The sequence below is a fragment of the Schistocerca piceifrons genome, chromosome 11, assembly GCF_021461385.2.
Source record: "Schistocerca piceifrons isolate TAMUIC-IGC-003096 chromosome 11, iqSchPice1.1, whole genome shotgun sequence".
Classification (NCBI taxonomy): Eukaryota; Metazoa; Arthropoda; class Insecta; order Orthoptera; family Acrididae; genus Schistocerca; species Schistocerca piceifrons.
In genome coordinates, this window is record NC_060148.1 from 164,458,822 (window position 1) to 164,477,504 (window position 18,683).

Consider the following 18,683-nt stretch of genomic DNA (forward strand, 5'->3'; position numbering starts at 1 on the left):
AAGTGTTACGAGAGATAATAAAAGGCATTTAAGATGACACCTATATCAGCTGTCATAATAATCACACTTCTGTTCATCAACACACATTATCATATGTCAAAACAGTGGCAGACAGTTACAAACAGCACCACTTTGTGAGCCACATGATTTTTGCATTAACAGAGGTATTACCAGAAAAGTGAAGGTCGATATTTATTTAGCTAAATGCTTAATACATCTTTGTAATAAGTGTTCATAATAGCCACTTACAGGGATGTATAGTAATACTGCATACTCAGAGTGTGAATACACCCATTTTAAATGCACAGTCAAATTTTGATCTGAGAATGATCATGCAATAGTTTAAAATCATAATTTACTGAATCATGGAGACTTACATACAGGATGTAACACCTGTGAAGCAAATTGCATGACACACGTGAAATGACAGGATTGCCACAAAACTTAGAAACTGAAAACTCCTGAGCCAGAGCTGTCAATGACATTATCTACAATTTCTAAAATATAACAGTCCTCACAATATAACTTTGCTGTTCAGTAGAGGGAAGGAGGATGAAGATGAGGATGGAAGGGGGGAGCAGATGACAAAGTATAAGGGTTGTGAGGAGGGAGAAGAAGAGGACAATTGAGGGTGAGGAGAAATGTTGGAGTGGATGGGAGCTGGAACACATTTTAAGGTAAAAATGGATGGGGGGGGGGGGGTAAATGGGAGTAGGTGGAGCATGGTTCATCCTTAAGCTATATTATATACACTTCAATGTTACACAAACATCCATTAAATTCATATTCATGTGCTCCCACTATTTATAGCATATGAAAATCTGAACTAAATACAGTAGGTTCTTGATACATTTCCAATATGCTACATCAGTATGCTATATTATGTACCTCAACCATGTACTGCAATATTACATGAATATTATTAATTACATTTTAATGTAGTCTTACTACTTAAAGCACACAAAGATCTGAATGAAACATAATGGGTACATATTTTCAAGGTGGCATATAGAGAAAGAAATATGGGGTCCATCAAAGATTATTAGGAGTTACTAAAATTGTTATTAAACTTCTAAAATTACTATCTATTGTTGAAAGTTCATATAAGACATATATGATGGTGCTGGTACTTAAATTATGTGAGTGAGCTAGAAGACAGTCACTGGTGGTGTCACTATCACGTTATATGGTACTGACATTACAACTAAGTGGTGTATATACCCAGGTGCCTAAGAAAGAACATTGGGGTTTGGAGAGGGGGAAGGAGTAACTGGAGTAGAAGGCAGGGTGAGTAGGGGGTGGAGATGGTATGTGGTTATACTACTCTATGTACTTGACCATACATTGTTATATTACATAAACATCTATCGATTTTCATATTGAACTGGTCTCAATACTTAATCAAGAGGAGGCCTGAAGCACACAAAATTTGTTCCATAAACAGGATGACACATTGGTATACTACATACACTGTGTACATATTGCAGTATTACATAAATAACCAATATTATCAAATTTTAAATTGATGTGGTCTTAATAATGCTAATGTGCGGAGATCTGAGGCTTACATAAGTTGTTCCACAAACACTTTAAACTCTTAGAATTTCATTGAATACATTCATTTTGCAAATGATAAACAAGAAATATATTAAAATCAATAGTGGATATATGAAAAATTAATAAAAATATTAAAAGGTCCTACAGGTCACATGCATGCATTATGGGAATGGTACAGTAGTATTACCTTCACATTGGGGGTGAGGGGGTAGGGAAAGGGGAAGGTGGATCACAATGATTAATTGTATAATGCACTTAACCAAATAAATTGACATCAACACTTATACATATTTCGGACATTACATATCACTATAGACGTAACATAGCTACAAAATAGCATACTGTGGAATACAACATAAAATAGGTAGGGTGGTTATTAACACTCATGAAATATATACTAATTTATGTATTGCACTGATGGACAATATAATACTGACAATTTATAAGCATGTATCACTATCCCCACCCTTTTCACATAATATGCTACAGTGTACTACATTGTAACTATATTGGGTCTACAGTAATATATAATATAGGAAATATGTGTAAGTGTAGTTGTCACAGTATGTGGTTAAGTACAATATACAGCTAACCAATGTGATCCACCCCCTCTTGCACTCCCCCCCACATCCCACTCTAAAGCGAGTACTACTGTACCATTCCCATTGTGCATGTGTGTGCCTTACAGGATCCTTTAATACTTTTATTAATCCCCTAATAATTTTAATACTTTTCTTCTTTATCATTTGTAAAATGAGTGTTTCCAAGTACAATTCTATCACTTTAGAATGTTTGTGGAACAAATTATGTATACCTCATATTTCCACACATTAGCATTATTAAGACCACACAAGTGCAAAATTGGATGCTAATGGTTACATTACATTAATACATGTTCCATAGATAATGAATATGACATCTTTAATGATGTGGAATGTGTGAGTTTAACAAAAGTTTTCATTACACAGTCATTGTTGCCCCTACTTCATATCAAAAACTTCATCTACTGAGTAGAAGGAGTTGTCATTCAGAAATTCTTTTAATTTTTTTTTAACTGTTGGTTAGCTATTTGTCAGGCTTAATGCTATATGGCAAATGACCAAAGATGATTTTTGTAGCAGTATAATTCACCCCTTTCTGTGCCAAAGTCAGATTTAACCCAGAACAGTGAAGATCGTCCTTTCTTCCAGTGTTGTAGCTATGCACTTCAGTGTTATTTTTGAATTGATATGAGTTATTAATAACAAATTTCGTAAATGAATATATCTATTGCAAAGGCACCATCAATATCCTGAGTTCCTCAAATAAATGTCTGCAATGTGATCTTGGGTGGTCTCCAGCTATTATTCTGATCACATGCTTTTGTGCAATGAACACTGTTTCTCTTAATGATGAATTACCCCAAAATATGATGCCATAAGAAAGCAGTGAGTGAAAATAGGTATAGTAGGCTAATTTACAAATTGACTGAATTTACCGATTCAGCAGGTCATCAATGTGTTCCTTCCAATTCGATTTCTCATCAATGCATAAACCCAGAAGTTTTGAATATTTTGTGTTAGCAAAAAACTTTTGTTCCAAGTCTATATTTATCAATGGTGTTATGTCATATATTGTACAGAATTGTATATACTGTGTTTTCTCAAAATTCAGTGAGAGTCCATTTGCAGACAACCACTTCGTAATTTTCTCAAAGAAACTATCTACAATTTCCTATGGCAATTCTTGTAGTTGGGTGTTGCTGGTATCATCAGCAAAAAGGACTAGCTTTCAACTCCATGAATACAGAGTGCAAGTTATTAATATATATTAAGAATGATACAGGACCAAAGACTGAAACCTGTGGGACATCATTCCTGATACCTCCGCAGTTAGTGGACATTGCTGATCCATGCAGACTATCTGTTCTGTTAATTTCAACATTCTACATTCTTCCAGTTAAATATGAATTAAACCATTTGCACACTGTCTCACTCATACAACAATACTTAAGTTTATGTAGAAATGAAATGATCATGTGGCACTGATGGCCAAGATGCCCCATCTGAGGAAGTTTGGTCATGGGTGCAACTCTTATTGCAGGTGGCACCACATTGGATGACTTACACATCAGTGATGATGATTATGATGATGTTGATAACACAACACCCAGTCCACGAGTGGAGAAAGTCTCCAACAAGACCGGGAATCAAACCCGGGCCCATTGCATGATACTCAATCCTGTTACTACTCAGCTAAGTAGGTGGACAGCTTGTCTAGAAGAATTTTATGATTCGCACAGTCAAAAGCCTTTCAGTAGGCTTAAGTATTACAGTGGGTGATGTTTGGTTATTCAGAGCATTTAACATTTCATCAGTGAAAGCATATATAGCATTCCTGTTGAAAAGCCTTTCTGATAACCAAACTGACGTATTCTTAGTGATTCATTTTTAAAATGTATGAAGTTACTTTGAATACATTACTTTCTCAAGAATTTTGGATCAGGCTGTTAGAAGTGAGACTGGGCAGTAGTTTTTAGCATCGGACCTATCCCCTTTTTTATGCAATGGTTTAACAATATCGTATTTCAGTGAGCTATTACAAATGTGGCTGAGAATCCTACTTATCTGTTGAGAACATGCTTTTACTATTCTGTTGGAAATGCCATCAATTCCATGGGAGCTTTTACTTTTTATTATCTTTCTAATTTTAGTAGGAGAGGTGAGTTGAATTGCAATTTTATCAAATTACAAAGGTATTGCCTCTTCCACATACAGCATTGCATTTTCTAATGAATAGCTGGATCCTATTTTCTCTACAACATTTAAAGATGATTGTCAAAATTTTTCCTACTCCTTACTTTTTGTCAACAAACTTTTCATTAAGTTTGACAGAAATACAGTCTTCCTGTGCTCTCTGTTGCCCTGTTTCCCTTTTAACAATATTTCAAATTGTTTAAATTTTATTATCAGAGGTGTTAATCTCAGACATAATGCACATGCTTCTGGACTTTTAATACCTTTTCCTAAAACAGTACAGTAGTTTTTATAATGTTAGACACTTTCTGGATCATTAGTACTTCTAGCTAGAAGACACATTTCCCCGTTTCGCTTACAAGATATTTTTACTCCTTTAGCAAGCCATGGCTTTTTAGATGGTTTCTTATAATTATGTTTCACTGATATATTATGGAAACTTTTTTCACATATACTCACAAAAGTATTATGAAACACGTTAAATTTTAAATTAGCATCAGGTTCCCCATACACCTCATCCCACTGTTGCAAGTTTTCTCTAAAATTTTTAATTGTTAAATCATTACTTGTATGCACTATTTTGGAGAACTGCTTTGCATTACTGTATGAAGCTATGTCATATACTGTTACTAGCTGTGCATCATGATCAGACAGGCTGTTATTAACAGGGAATGTTTTTATTTGATTAAATTTATCTTGGTCTATAACAACATTATCTATCAGTGTTCTGCTTCCTTGTACCACCCAAGTCGGAAACAGTAACTGATGTCAAACTGAAAGAAGCAATTAATACTTCAAGGTTAAGCTTTCTATCAGAATTTCAGAAAATCTACATTAAAATCCCCACAAACAATAATTTGTTTCCCCTCTGTCTGACAGATAGCACATCAGAGATTCCCAGTTTTTCGAAAATTGGTGCAAATTTCACAATGGGGACCTATACACAAATTTATAAATCTTCTAAAGAAATGAGAACCTTATTTAATTTGTTTTTTAACACGCTGATATTCTGATGCAATGCGCTAACATTATTTTTCACTCTGCTTCTATGAGAATCTCATGACATACCAATATTATTTTTCACTGTAGGTTTATAAGAATCTTGTGATATTTTAACACCTCGAGATCCTGCCTGTTTGAACTTCTTATTAAGCTTAATCTCATTCATTATCATTGGACACTGATCTTAGCCTAAAAATGGATGTACGCCCATGTGTTTTAGTGCCTCCCTCCCCTCAAAGACTTTGCTGTCACCCCAGCCAATTTACCCTTCCCTTTCCTATTGAGATACCATGTCAAGTCCTACTTATCAATAGTATTAGCAGGAACCAAACCTCTGCCTGACAAAGTAGCCGCCTGAAGCAGCTGATATAGCTTCATATTGACCCTCCTAACAGAGCTGTTCAATTGGGGACAATCATGCTGCAAGAAAGCAAGAACCAAGCCAACATGTGAACAGTTTGTTGCAGATGCTATTTTTGCCAGGTCACACTCAATATTGCAACACTGATCCCTATCAATACTGTTTCCACTCCACCCACTATCATAACATGATCCTACTTTGTAAAACCCTTGCACAGTGATCTACATCCTCTATCAATTGGCTTAACACATGCACTGAGCTTGAAAAAACTTGTGACCTTGCACCTGTCACCTAATTTTTCCTGCCAGATCTGGCCCATGCCTCTTCCATGACTACTAGATAATGACAGAATTTTCCTCCTACTTTTTTTGAAACATTTGGTTTCCTTGTGAAAGTCTATTGAGTATTAACTACACTTACATATACCCCTTCCCTAGTTAACTGACACAGAAAAGCAAATATATTGTTTGTGCCAATGATGAAACTGTCAGATATTGTTCTCCTCCTGTGGCCCCTGTTCCTTGCCACCACATCCCACCTGTCTTCACCCTTCTTAGTCTCATCAGTTCCTCCCTAGCACTATCCAGTTCAGCCTTAAGGGCTCTAACCTTTACTTCCTGTTCAGCCATTTTCCCATCCTTTGAACATACTATGCAAAACCATGTAAGAATGTCTTTTACTTCTCCAGTTCCCATGTTATTACATTCCCCTTCAATATAACCATCTGTCACAATAGCTACATAGAGCCCCAGAACTTACTTTTCTACAGCAGCTCAAACACTCCTCATTCATGGTTGTTTACAATATTTTTACAAAATTTATCCAGAAAATAACAGTAATACTCTGTTAACCACAGATCACAAGAATCACTAAGTTATGTGGAACACTAACATATGTGTATACTATTAATATAGTAATATAATGCATTTAAAATTAAAATTTGTTCATCCAAACAAATTAGGCCTCAGATCGCATACAAGTGATTTTGATTTCATGCATTTTGAAAATAAATGAAACTTAGAACTGAAAACTATTAATTCCTCAAGTATATACAGTACTATTGAATATATGTGTAACAAAAACAACCTAAATTTTTCACTTAATGTTTATGCAAATGTCTTACAGTTGTATGTAAACCAATGTCTTAATTACACAGAAACCGTCCTTGGGATTTTTTTTTTCCAAGAAATAATTTCAATGAGTGAAACTTTCAATAGATGATATGAAATAGGCTCTAGTTAATTTCCTTATGGTGTAATATTAACTTAATTGACAGTTATTATTGCATTAACTACTTATCTTCAAGAGCTCAATATTCAAACGTGTGCAGTCCCTGTGACAGGGCTGCCAACTTATTTATGTGCTACAGCAATATATGATCATGTAGACTCCAATGTGCCATCTTGTTTATGAAACAAATTGTGTGTGCCTAACATCTCCTCTTGATGGAAGTATTACCACCAGTTCAATATGAAAATGGGTGGATGTTGATGTAATACTGCAATGTACTGATCAGTGATTGTCTTTTAGCTCAGCCACATACCCTAAGTTAGTCTTAATGTACTTCTTCCATCAAATATGTTCTACATGACCTTTCAACAATAGACAGAGATCTCAGATTTTTAATAACTCCTAACAGTATCTGATAGACCCCATATTGCATTATGTGTAAAAAGAATATACAGGTATATCACCATCAAAATATGTATACAATCTCATTTCACTAAGATTTGAAGTTCATCTTGATGTTCTTCCATGTTTAAAAAATTGGGTTGTTTTGAAAATCCATCTTATGCAAACACAATTAGTTTTTTTTTTTAATATTTACTCAGACATGTTTCAATACCTGTGTGTCATCTGTGGGTCAAATTTTTATTTCTTAAAATTACATCACTAAATGAACTGCATTATTATACACCATTCTTTTGTGCTCTTTTTCATCGTTTGTTTAACAGCATTTCATCTGCAAAATTTTTGTCTTTCATGGCTCTGATTGGTGTCTCGATCAACTGCTGTTCAGGGCACTGTTTCCACACAGTATTTACAAAATTTTCGATCACTAGTTCACCTCACAAACATTTTTACAGAATGTGGCAAAATGTGGTCCGAGCAGATACTTCTGATTCCACACTCAGTGAGAGGTGTATAGAACTCATTATGAAATTATAATGAAATCCAGACCTTTAGCTGCTTACAGGCATTGATAAATATCAATGAGAACAGTTGAAAATGTGTGTCACAACCAGGACTCAAACCCGGGATCTCCTGCTTACATGGCAGACACTATCTGACTGAGCCAACAAGGACACACAGGATAGTGCGACAGCAGGGACTTATCTCTGGCATGCTCACCATGGGACCCACACTTTGAACTTACTGTCCACACACTGCACTTGTAGTGCCCCTGCCCACTACACTCATTACTCGCGGCAGTCAATCTATCGATTCCCATAAGAGTTTGAACTTACTGTCCACACACTGCACTTGTAGTGCCCCTGCCCACTACACTCATTACTCGCGGCAGTCAATCTATCGATTCCCATAAGAGTTTGAGCAATGTGAGTGCATCCACACTGAAGAAGATCATTGGCCTGTAAGCCTTACTTATATGAAGGTGGTATATGTGTGTCTCATGCGGAGCGTGCCAGAGGTAAGTCCCTGCACTCGCACTACCCTGTGTCCTCAATGACTCAGTCAGATAGAGCGTCTGCCATGTAAGCAGGAGATCCTGGGTTCGAGTCCCGGTTGTTGCACACGTTTTCAACTGTCACCGTTGATATTTATCAGTGGCTGTAAGCAGCTAAAGGTCTTGATTTCATTGTAATTTCATTCTATGAGAGCTGCATGATCAGCAATGTTATCTGTTCTTTTGGACATGTCCAAAAGAACAGATACCATCTTCATAGAACTCGTTATGTTTGGTTCAGGTTTTCAAATGCTTTAAGCAATAACAGTACACTGATATGTAATTAATAATATCCCTGCAATATTGCAGTATATGGTTTACATATATATTACAGTATACTAATGTACCAGCCTACTATGTTTGGTTCAGGTCTTCACATGCTGTATGTAGTGGGAGCAAATTAATATGAATTTAATGGACATTGATGTAATACTAAGTATGTGGTCAGGTATATAATATAGCTCCAGATGTAACATACACTACCTATCTCCCCCTGTCATGCACTTGAGAATGGCTATAAAACCAAAATCATGACTACGTAAAATAAATGAAGAATTAACATTCAAATAGCAGAAATTTCTTTCAAAAATGTAGCATAATATACCACAGTTGAATTCTATATAGTGAAATAAATGTCAGATTTACCTCTTGATTCACATCCGCCTGCAATTCTTTCTTTACTGCCAGACTGGACAGATAATCCTCAACCTGTGGTAACAGTAAAAAAATAAAATTGTAATGAGAACATTCAAGTAGTCCTGATTTCTACACACAATATAAAAGTTTCACAGGATTAATTATTTAATGACAAGTTCTTGGTTAGTGTTCTTTTCTGTGAAAGAAATTCTGAATGATGTACAGTAAGATTTATTTCAATGAGAGTGAACATAAAATGTAAATTAATTAGTATCCTGCCTTTTCAATGGACATTTGTCACTATGGAAACATTTCACATACAGATTCTCATGAAGTGCTGGAATAGCCACTGGACTTTTACACAGGTGTGAGCTAATGAAAAACAGGTCCATTGCACAATGGACGAGAGGCACAAGACAAACGTAGATAATAAGATATAACTGTGGTTATTCCAAATGAGCAACAACAGAATACTAATACATGAAAGGTAGGTGTGATGTATCACCAACAATTTGCATCTCTTCCCATTGCTCAGTTTTTGAGATCTGTGATAGACCTAAATCATCATTCAAACAATGGATGCTCTCAATATGGGCAAGATAGTTCTAACATAATGTTCACAAAAATTTAGAGGAGTGATGTATTCATGGTCCAAGACTGAAAGCTGGAGGATAATCTTCAGAACCAGTTTTTTTGAGCTAGGCTAACACTGCATGTGAAATTCAGCTTGACTGTACACAGATTTATTCAGCTATTTAGTCGATGTGCAGTGCTATACTGGCAAGGTATCTGCACAATATGACATTCTCAAGCAAGTTGTACAATTGCATTGTCACTGCTTCAACAGAAACTTTCAAGATGAGTGATCTAAAGGAGGCAAATATTTTACACTGTGGCAGAAAAGCTTGTTTCAGTTCAGCTAGCAAAGAATGAGTCTAGGTACAGAAGTTTAACGAAGAAAGAAACTATAGTAAGACTTTCAAATCAGGCTAAATCTTGAGAGAATTTACCAAATAAAAATGAGTTAGTCACAAACCTAATACATTTTGCTATACCTTAGACAAACTAAATCAAGAACTGAGAGACAGCATTAATGTCAGTGAGGGTAATTCACTATAATTTAATAGTGAAATACTGATGGGATTACTCCTATTACTAGCACCAAATGCAGACTATTTGTTACAGATCTCAAATGCAGATACCACATCACCTGATGACATTCTGTGATATTACTGACGTGCAAATAATTCATATGATAGCAGTAAGTCTAGAGTGGGAATGTCAAGATGTACTTCATTAAAGGTATTACAAAAATTCTGTAATTAAATTATAGCACACTCTTGTTGTTTATTATTTGCAATGACATAGTGTCATTCTTAGGCCAGTAAATGCAATTTTAGTTCACAACACATGGATACATAAAATTAATGTCTTTCCATATTAGTTTGTATTGGGCTTGTGTCTATGTTTTTATCCTTCCACATGTCTGGCAACAAGACTTTCCTCTCATTTAATTCTAGAATAGTAGAAATCTAGCACACGAAATTTCAAAGTCATTTGAAAGAGGCTTTCTGCTAAGCATTCAGCAATACAACAATGAAAAGAAACATAATTTGCAGACAGCTACAAAGGAAATGGGAATTTCCCAAATGCAGTGAGCATAGAGCTGGAAAGCAAATTACAGTAAAATGTGACTTCTGAAATTTTCCCAGCGTATTTCTTCTTCTAATAATTTCCGGGTATGCAGCCGGATCCCGTAGACATTCTGCCACGATATTTCGGCCCAGAGACGTCCGGCCATCATCAGGTGAGTACACAACTACTGAAGAGCCCAGGTGCAGTCGCGGTATTTATGCTGAATCTCACGCATGCGAAATGTACTAGCATCCTACAGCGCATGCGTCAGGTGTTGACATGCGCAGCATAGCCGAGTTGTACGTGCTGCCCTCAGTGGTGAAAATAAAGGTTCATCTAGTCATTGAGTATCGAATGACAATGTCGATTCCGCTGTGATTGTATAATTTTAATAACAGGATTCCAATTTTTAACCAGCTGAAAGCCATTGTCACGATTTATAAGATTATTGGCAAGACATATTTCCACTGATTCCTTGATTACGGAATCCCAAAAACCGGAAACCGGGGCTAAAATTTTCGTTCCATTGTATTTCATTGAATGTCCCAATGAAATACAGTGCTCTGCTACTGCCGATTTTGACGGTTGCCGCATACGGGTGTATTTTTTATGTTCTATACATCGTTCATGGACAGTTCTTGTCGTCTGGCCAATATATGCAGAGCCACATTCACAGGGAATTTTGTAGACGCCTGCTTTCTTCAGTTGTAAATCGTCTTTAACGGATCCAACCAGGGTCCGGTTCTTTGCTGGTGGACGGAAGATAACTTTGATTTTATTTTTCTTCAGTAATCGGCCTATTTTCGACGACACATTCCCGGCATATGGAAGGAACACAGTTGATTTAAAGTCGTCATCTGAATCCTCAGTGCGTTGCTTCTTGTTATGATAGTTGTGCATGGCCTTCCTTATTTGGCGAGAAGTGTAGCCATTCTCTTTGAAAACCTTCTCCAAGTGTTCTAATTCTGCGTGGAGGTTTTCATCATCCGATAATATATGCGCTCGATGTATTAAGGTACTGAGAACACCGGCTGTTTGTGCTGGGTGATGGTAGCTTGATGCCTGGAGATACAGATCTGTGTGAGTCGGTTTCCTGTACACAGAATGTCCTAATGACCCATCATTTTTACGGCGTACTAGCACGTCTAGAAATGGTAAAGTGCCCTCTTTTTCAATCTCCATAGTAAATTTGATGTTCTCATGTAATGAGTTTAAGTGATGAAGGAATTTCTCCAGTTTCTGTCTACGATGAGGCCATACAACAAAAGTATCATCTACGTACCGCCAGAAGACCGTAGGCTTTAAAACAGCAGACTCAAGTGCTTTCTCCTCAAAGTCCTCCATAAAGAGATTAGCTACCACAGGCGACAAAGGGCTCCTGTTATTAAAATTATACAATCACAGCGGAATCGTCAGTGTCCTTTGATACTCAATGACTAGATGAACCTTTATTTTCACCACCGAGGGCAGCACTTACAACTCGGCTAAGCTGCGCATGTCAACACCTGACGCATGCGCTGTAAGATGCTAGTACATTTCGCATGCGCGAGATTCGGCATAAATACTGCGACTGCACCTGGGCTCTTCAGTAGTTGTGTACTCACCTGATGATGGCCGGACGTCTCTGGGCCGAAATATCGTGGCAGAATGTCGACGGGATCCGGCTGCATACCCGGAAATTATTAGAAAAAAAATACAGTAAAATGCTTTGCTGAAAGTAGAAGTAGGTATCATAGTTACAAAAAAATGAGTACCAATTGATTAGCAAGCTGTCGGAGACCACCACAGAGTGTGGCAGCAATAGGTAAAAAAGTAATCGAGATGTTCATTAGGCTTCCATCCTGCGAGAATCAGTAATAACACCAACCTGCTTAAAGACTACCTCATATCATTTTCAAAGCAATAACTTTCTAAAGAGAAAGAAATAAATAACTATCATCTACCCAGCATGGGAGCTGCCAACTATGAGTTGAGTATAATGATTTCAAAGTGGAGACTGAGCGAAGTGATGGGAACCCTGTTGTAATAATGCAGAGGATGGTAGAATGCATCTGTTTACTACAAAGAAACACATACTGCCTGAAAAGGAACTTTACTTCTCCAATGCAGGTGGCTTTCAAGGGATATAATATCTAAAAAGTCTTGAAAAGTCATAGAATATGTTCAGTCTGTCACTTGTGAAAGAAGACATTATGTAGCTTTTCTATACTTTTTTTGAAGTTCACTTCATCAGTAAACCACTGTTCAAATGAACTGGTTTTCATCCTTTCTAGAACATTAGTCTCTTATGAAGCTAAAAAGGCTATTGCTTTAAGGTAGAGTATAATCTGCTTATCAAATTGTAGGATTGTTATTTTTAAATGCATACACTGGAAAATATTTAACTTGCCAAACCTGCCCCATGATAATGCCGTGGACTGGCCCATGGCATTATCAAAAATTGTACATGAACAAGCCAAACTGGCATAAAACAAATGCCATAACAAGAATTATAGTTATTCTCACCAACACAATCAAACTTTTAGCTTTCAAATTAATGTAGTGCTCGGGCTATGCTATAGACCAGTGTGTCACCACCATCAATATTATATATTCACATTTGTTGACTTCGGCAACTCACAACCAGTTACCTTATAACTACACCATACCATAGGCTTCACAACAGATCAGACTGCCATGAGAACTTTCGTTCCAAAAAATAACATAAAAGCAAAATAGTCCGTTCTATTGGTAAAAGTGTACGTGGTGTTCAAGTGCCAATGCTGATAGCAATTCATACTGTGATGGAAACTCAATATGATGAATTGTGAGTTGGTTGCCAGCAGCCAATCAGAAGGCTCATTTGGTTTGTAAATAAAGTAAGCTGGTATTTTGTTTTATCAGGTTAGAATTTAATCACGTCATCAGAACATTTGGCAAAATCAGAAATAAGACATAGAAGTCATTGTGAATGCACATCTCATGCTACACTGCATATCAAGTAACAGGGGCTACACACAAAGTAACAGATGATCCGATCTACTGCTGCAGTGGGCGAGGCTACAGACACCATTTTGGTGCCATAACTATCCTATACTCAGTATGCATCCAGTGGTGGTAGCATGTTGTCTGTGCCTCCGCTACTTTCCTTTCTGTGACATGACAAAATGTGTGCTGCAACTGAAAATCCTGCCACTTGTGAGGTGCATTCTGTAATTAGGTTTTTCACTGGGAAAAAAACTACAAACCAACTGAAATTTATCACCTTCATGATTACGTGTACGGAAAAGGAATAATGAGTGAAAGCTGAGTGAGGCAATGGTGCATTGATTTTAAAAATGGCTGTACCTACGTTCACGATGAGGCCTAGCCTTGCAACTGACGAACTGGTGATGAAAATCAACAAAACTACTCAGAATTACCACTTCAAAATTACATAACTTGCTTGACTACCATCTCTTCCCAGCCTTGAAGTATGGCCTGTTACACAATGCTCTGAAACTGATGCTGAACTGCATGCTGTATAAATCAGCGGTTGCAATCACAGGAGGCAGATTTATACAGAGACAGTGTTGAAGAACTTGAGCTATGATATGATAAGTGCCATAGTTTGAATGACAATTATGCAGAAAAAAATCACTTAAGAGTGTACCTTTAAAATACATATGATAACTTCTTTTTTAACATTCTTAATTCTTTATTTCAAAACATCTGTTACTTTCTGGATAGACTTTGTATTATGGCAATAGTATTTTTGTGTTGAGCCTCACTGGCTTCACCAGTTCACAAGAAAATTGTCACATTCCAATTTAAACTAGGCCTCCAGATACAAGTCTGTCTGTCTGCATATATGGTTTTTCTCTGTTCATCAAATAAATTTGAAAATCAGTAACTAACCTCAAAATTCATAATAACCAGACCAGTAAAAGATATTCTGGCACCCTCCATAAAAAATACAATCAATTAGTATCTTCCACTGGGTTACTATCTACACTCCTGGAAATTGAAATAAGAACACCGTGAATTCATTGTCCCAGGAAGGGGAAACTTTATTGACACATTCCTGGGGTCAGATACATCACATGATCACACTGACAGAACCACAGGCACATAGACACAGGCAACAGAGCATGCACAATGTCGGCACTAGTACAGTGTATATCCACCTTTCGCAGCAATGGAGGCTGCTATTCTCCCATGGAGATGATCGTAGAGATGCTGGATGTAGTCCTGTGGAACGGCTTGCCATGCCATTTCCACCTGGCGCCTCAGTTGGACCAGCGTTCGTGCTGGGCGTGCAGACCGCGTGAGACGACGCTTCATCCAGTCCCAAACATGCTCAATGGGGGACAGATCTGGAGATCTTGCTGGCCAGGGTAGTTGACTTACACCTTCTAGAGCACGTTGGGTGGCACGGGATACATGCGGACGTGCATTGTCCTGTTGGAACAGCAAGTTCCCTTGCCGGTCTAGGAATGGTAGAACGAAGGGTTCGATGACGGTTTGGATGTACCGTGCACTATTCAGTGTCCCCTCGACGATCACCAGTGGTGTACGGCCAGTGTAGGAGATCGCTCCCCACACCATGATGCCGGGTGTTGGCCCTGTGTGCCTCGGTCGTATGCAGTCCTGATTGTGGCGCTCACCTGCACGGCGCCAAACACGCATACGACCATCATTGGCACCAAGGCAGAAGCGACTCTCATCGCTGAAGACGACACGTCTCCATTCATCCCTCCATTCACGCCTGTCGCGACACCACTGGAGGCGGGCTGCACGATGTTGGGGCGTGAGCGGAAGACGGCCTAACGGTGTGCGGGACCGTAGCCCAGCTTCATGGAGACGGTTGCGAATGGTCCTCGCCGATACCCCAGGAGCAACAGTGTCCCTAATTTGCTGGGAAGTGGCGGTGCGATCCCCTACGGCACTGCGTAGGATCCTACGGTCTTGGCGTGCATCCGTGCGTCGCTGCGGTCCGGTCCCAGGTCGACGGGCACGTGCACCTTCCGCCGACCACTGGCGACAACATCGATGTACTGTGGAGACCCCACGCCCCACTGGTTAGCAATTCGGCGGTACGTCCACCCGGCCTCCCGCATGCCCACTATACGCCCTCGCTCAAAGTCCGTCAACTGCACATACGGTTCACGTCCACGCTGTCGCGGTATGCTACCAGTGTTAAAGACTGCGATGGAGCTCCGTATGCCACGGCAAACTGGCTGACACTGACGGCGGCGGTGCACAAATGCTGCGCAGCTAGCGCCATTCCACGGCCCACACCGCGGTTCCTGGTGTGTCCGCTGTGCCGTGCGTGTGATCATTGCTTGTACAGCCCTCTCCCAGTGTCCGGAGCAAGTATGGTGGGTCTGACACACCGGTGTCAGTGTGTTCTTTTTTCCATTTCCAGGAGTGTATTAATATATCAACTGGCTACTATCAATGTCAACAAACTGCCAGCATCAACATGCAATGGAACAGCCATGGACGCCGTTAATGTACTTTAGCTGTTCTATCATTTTTGCACATTTTGTGCCCATACACCACAATATGTCACACCACAATTACATCAAGGGGCGGTGCCCAAGCCTATTGTCTGAATAGTCTACCCTCTATTACTGTATTTAACAGACTTTAGTATGTTTAGTTATTTTCTTTGAATTTCTCATAGGATTGCAGTTGTGGTACTGTTGGACAAGTTCATACTTGACAGACCAATTACTTTGTGCAAACTACAGTAAAATGAAGCACTTTTATTCATATTTCAGTGTAAAAACTGCAAAAACACCATCAAAATAATTTCACACTTGGACCCAAGGTGGATGCCAAAACAAACACATTCAGTGAGTGCACACTGTTTGCAAGTAGTTTGAGAGGATGGGTTGATATTGTCAGTCCTGTCTAGTTACATTAGAAGAAAACTAATGGCACCCTACAAGTCTACCAATAGCAGACTGCCCTATGAGTGGTTGCACTGCGTTAAATAAGTCATGAGCTCATGGATCCTTATTATTCATACCAACTACTGCTTTGATTCCTCATAAGTCATTGTAACTTTACATTATTTACAGCAATGTGAAGTGAACGCCAGCTGTTGTAGTGGAGAAAAAATATTCAATACATAAAACCTTGGCATTGCCTCTGCCTTGCTGCCAACACAGAAATTTATTCTGCACCTTTCATGACATTTACCTTAAACTGAACTTTACCATTGTTTCTCATACTGAGGCCTTGTTTACACATGAAACAGCTAATGAGCATATTACAATGTAACTTACTTCTCAGATTAGTGATCACAGTATTAGGCAACCAAAATATGGCAATTTGGTGTGATTATCGGAAGTCAGTGAGTAATCGGGGTAGTACTACATGGACAATTGACGTGAAAGCATTGACAGTGTGGTGTGTTTACCTTGGTCACCACTGAACCTGTTTACTGTAACGTCAGAGTGAGTTTTTGATAAAGGCCAAGCAGGACAATATCATGGCTCAGTAGCAAATGTCTCTTCTTATTTCAAAATTAATTAATTTAAATCATCACCACACATGTAATAATTAATAAAGGATCACAGTTCCTACTACTGAGTAGGACAAAACATAATAATACACTACCTGTATGTTAAAACATTTTAACTGCATAGATAAAAAGAACCTACTCACCAAAGGGTGGCAGGACACACACACACACACACGCACACACACACACACACACACACACACACACACACACACACACACACACACACACACACTTCAGGGAAGTCACTGAGAACCACAGATCATGGGAGACTTACTGGAAGGGATGTGAAGGAAAGACTTATCTTCCTTCCTCTTCAACCCTTCTGCCTGAAAAAGGAGCCACTGGCTCCAAAAGCTGTGTGTTCTGCTGCCCCTTGGTGAATAGCTTTTTTTTTTAATCTATATAATCAAACTACATGTATGTTGTACATTTAAATTTAATCACACTGCTAATATTCACTATAAGCTAGTCTTCTTCATTGTTATGTTGCACATTAAAGGTAACATTTAAAGAATCTACTTTTATGTAGATACACTATCAATGCAATTTGGTGCTGCATGAAGAACTTCTCCGCATTTATTGAACATTAAATTCAAGCCCTGCCCTGCAACCAACATGAAGTTTAAGCATAACACATACCATACTTATAATAATAATAATAATAATAATAATAATAATAATTTTATTGTCTTTAAGCCATTACAGCAATAGACAAAGTCATACATATAATACAATACAGTACAGTACATGCTATAGGAGGACAGAATTGTTAAGAACTTTACAGTTTAATATCACAGGTCATGAAATCCTTTACATTGTAGAATGGGTTTACAACCAACCAGTCATAAAGTGTTTGTTTGTATTGTTGCTCTGGTAAATTTTGTATACCTTGTGGAAGTTTGTTAAATAATTTGTGGCCCATAAGTTCGTAACTGTTAACTGATTTTGACAGTCTGTGGTAGGGCGTATAGATAGAGCTGTTTGTCCTAGTGCTGTAACAATGTATATTTGCCCTGCATTTTACTTTACATAAGTTCTTTTTTGTGTAGATTAAAACATAATAAATATATAGGTTTATTACTGTCATGATTTTTTGTTGAGTAAATAAAGGTTTACAATGAGCCTTGTATGGTGAGCCTGTAATTATCCTAATAGCTTTCTTTTGCAGCAGTAGTATATCATGCACGCAAGTGGAGTTTCCCCATAAAATAATGCCATAGGATATGATGCTTTGGAAAAATGAGTAGTAAGATACTCTAACATAATTTTTAGGTACACAGTGCATTAATCGCCTTAACAAATAGATTACCCTAGACAATTTACCGCTAATATACTTAATATGTGGATTCCAAGAAAGTTTATCATCCAAATATACCCCCAAAAATTTAACACAACTAGGATCATCTGATGGAAACTTGTCTTTTAAACTAAATACCATCTGCTGGGTTTTGCTTTCATTAAGCAAGATCCCATTTGCTTTAAACCAGAGTGAAGCTTGCTCAATTGTCTCTGTAACACGTTTTAATGCTATTAAGATCATTACTGCTGTTCAGAAATGTTGTATCATCAGCATAG

At 38.1% G+C, this 18,683-nt stretch overlaps 1 long non-coding RNA gene across 1 annotated transcript in view; it reads right to left on the bottom strand.

Annotated features, from left to right (window-relative positions):
- Window positions 1-18,683, bottom strand: part of LOC124720384 — a 63,828-nt gene that overhangs the window by 35,116 nt on the left and 10,029 nt on the right. The window contains exon 3 of the long non-coding RNA XR_007006145.1: window positions 8,987-9,049. This is a non-coding gene — a long non-coding RNA (uncharacterized LOC124720384). The remainder of the gene's footprint in view (window positions 1-8,986; window positions 9,050-18,683) is intronic.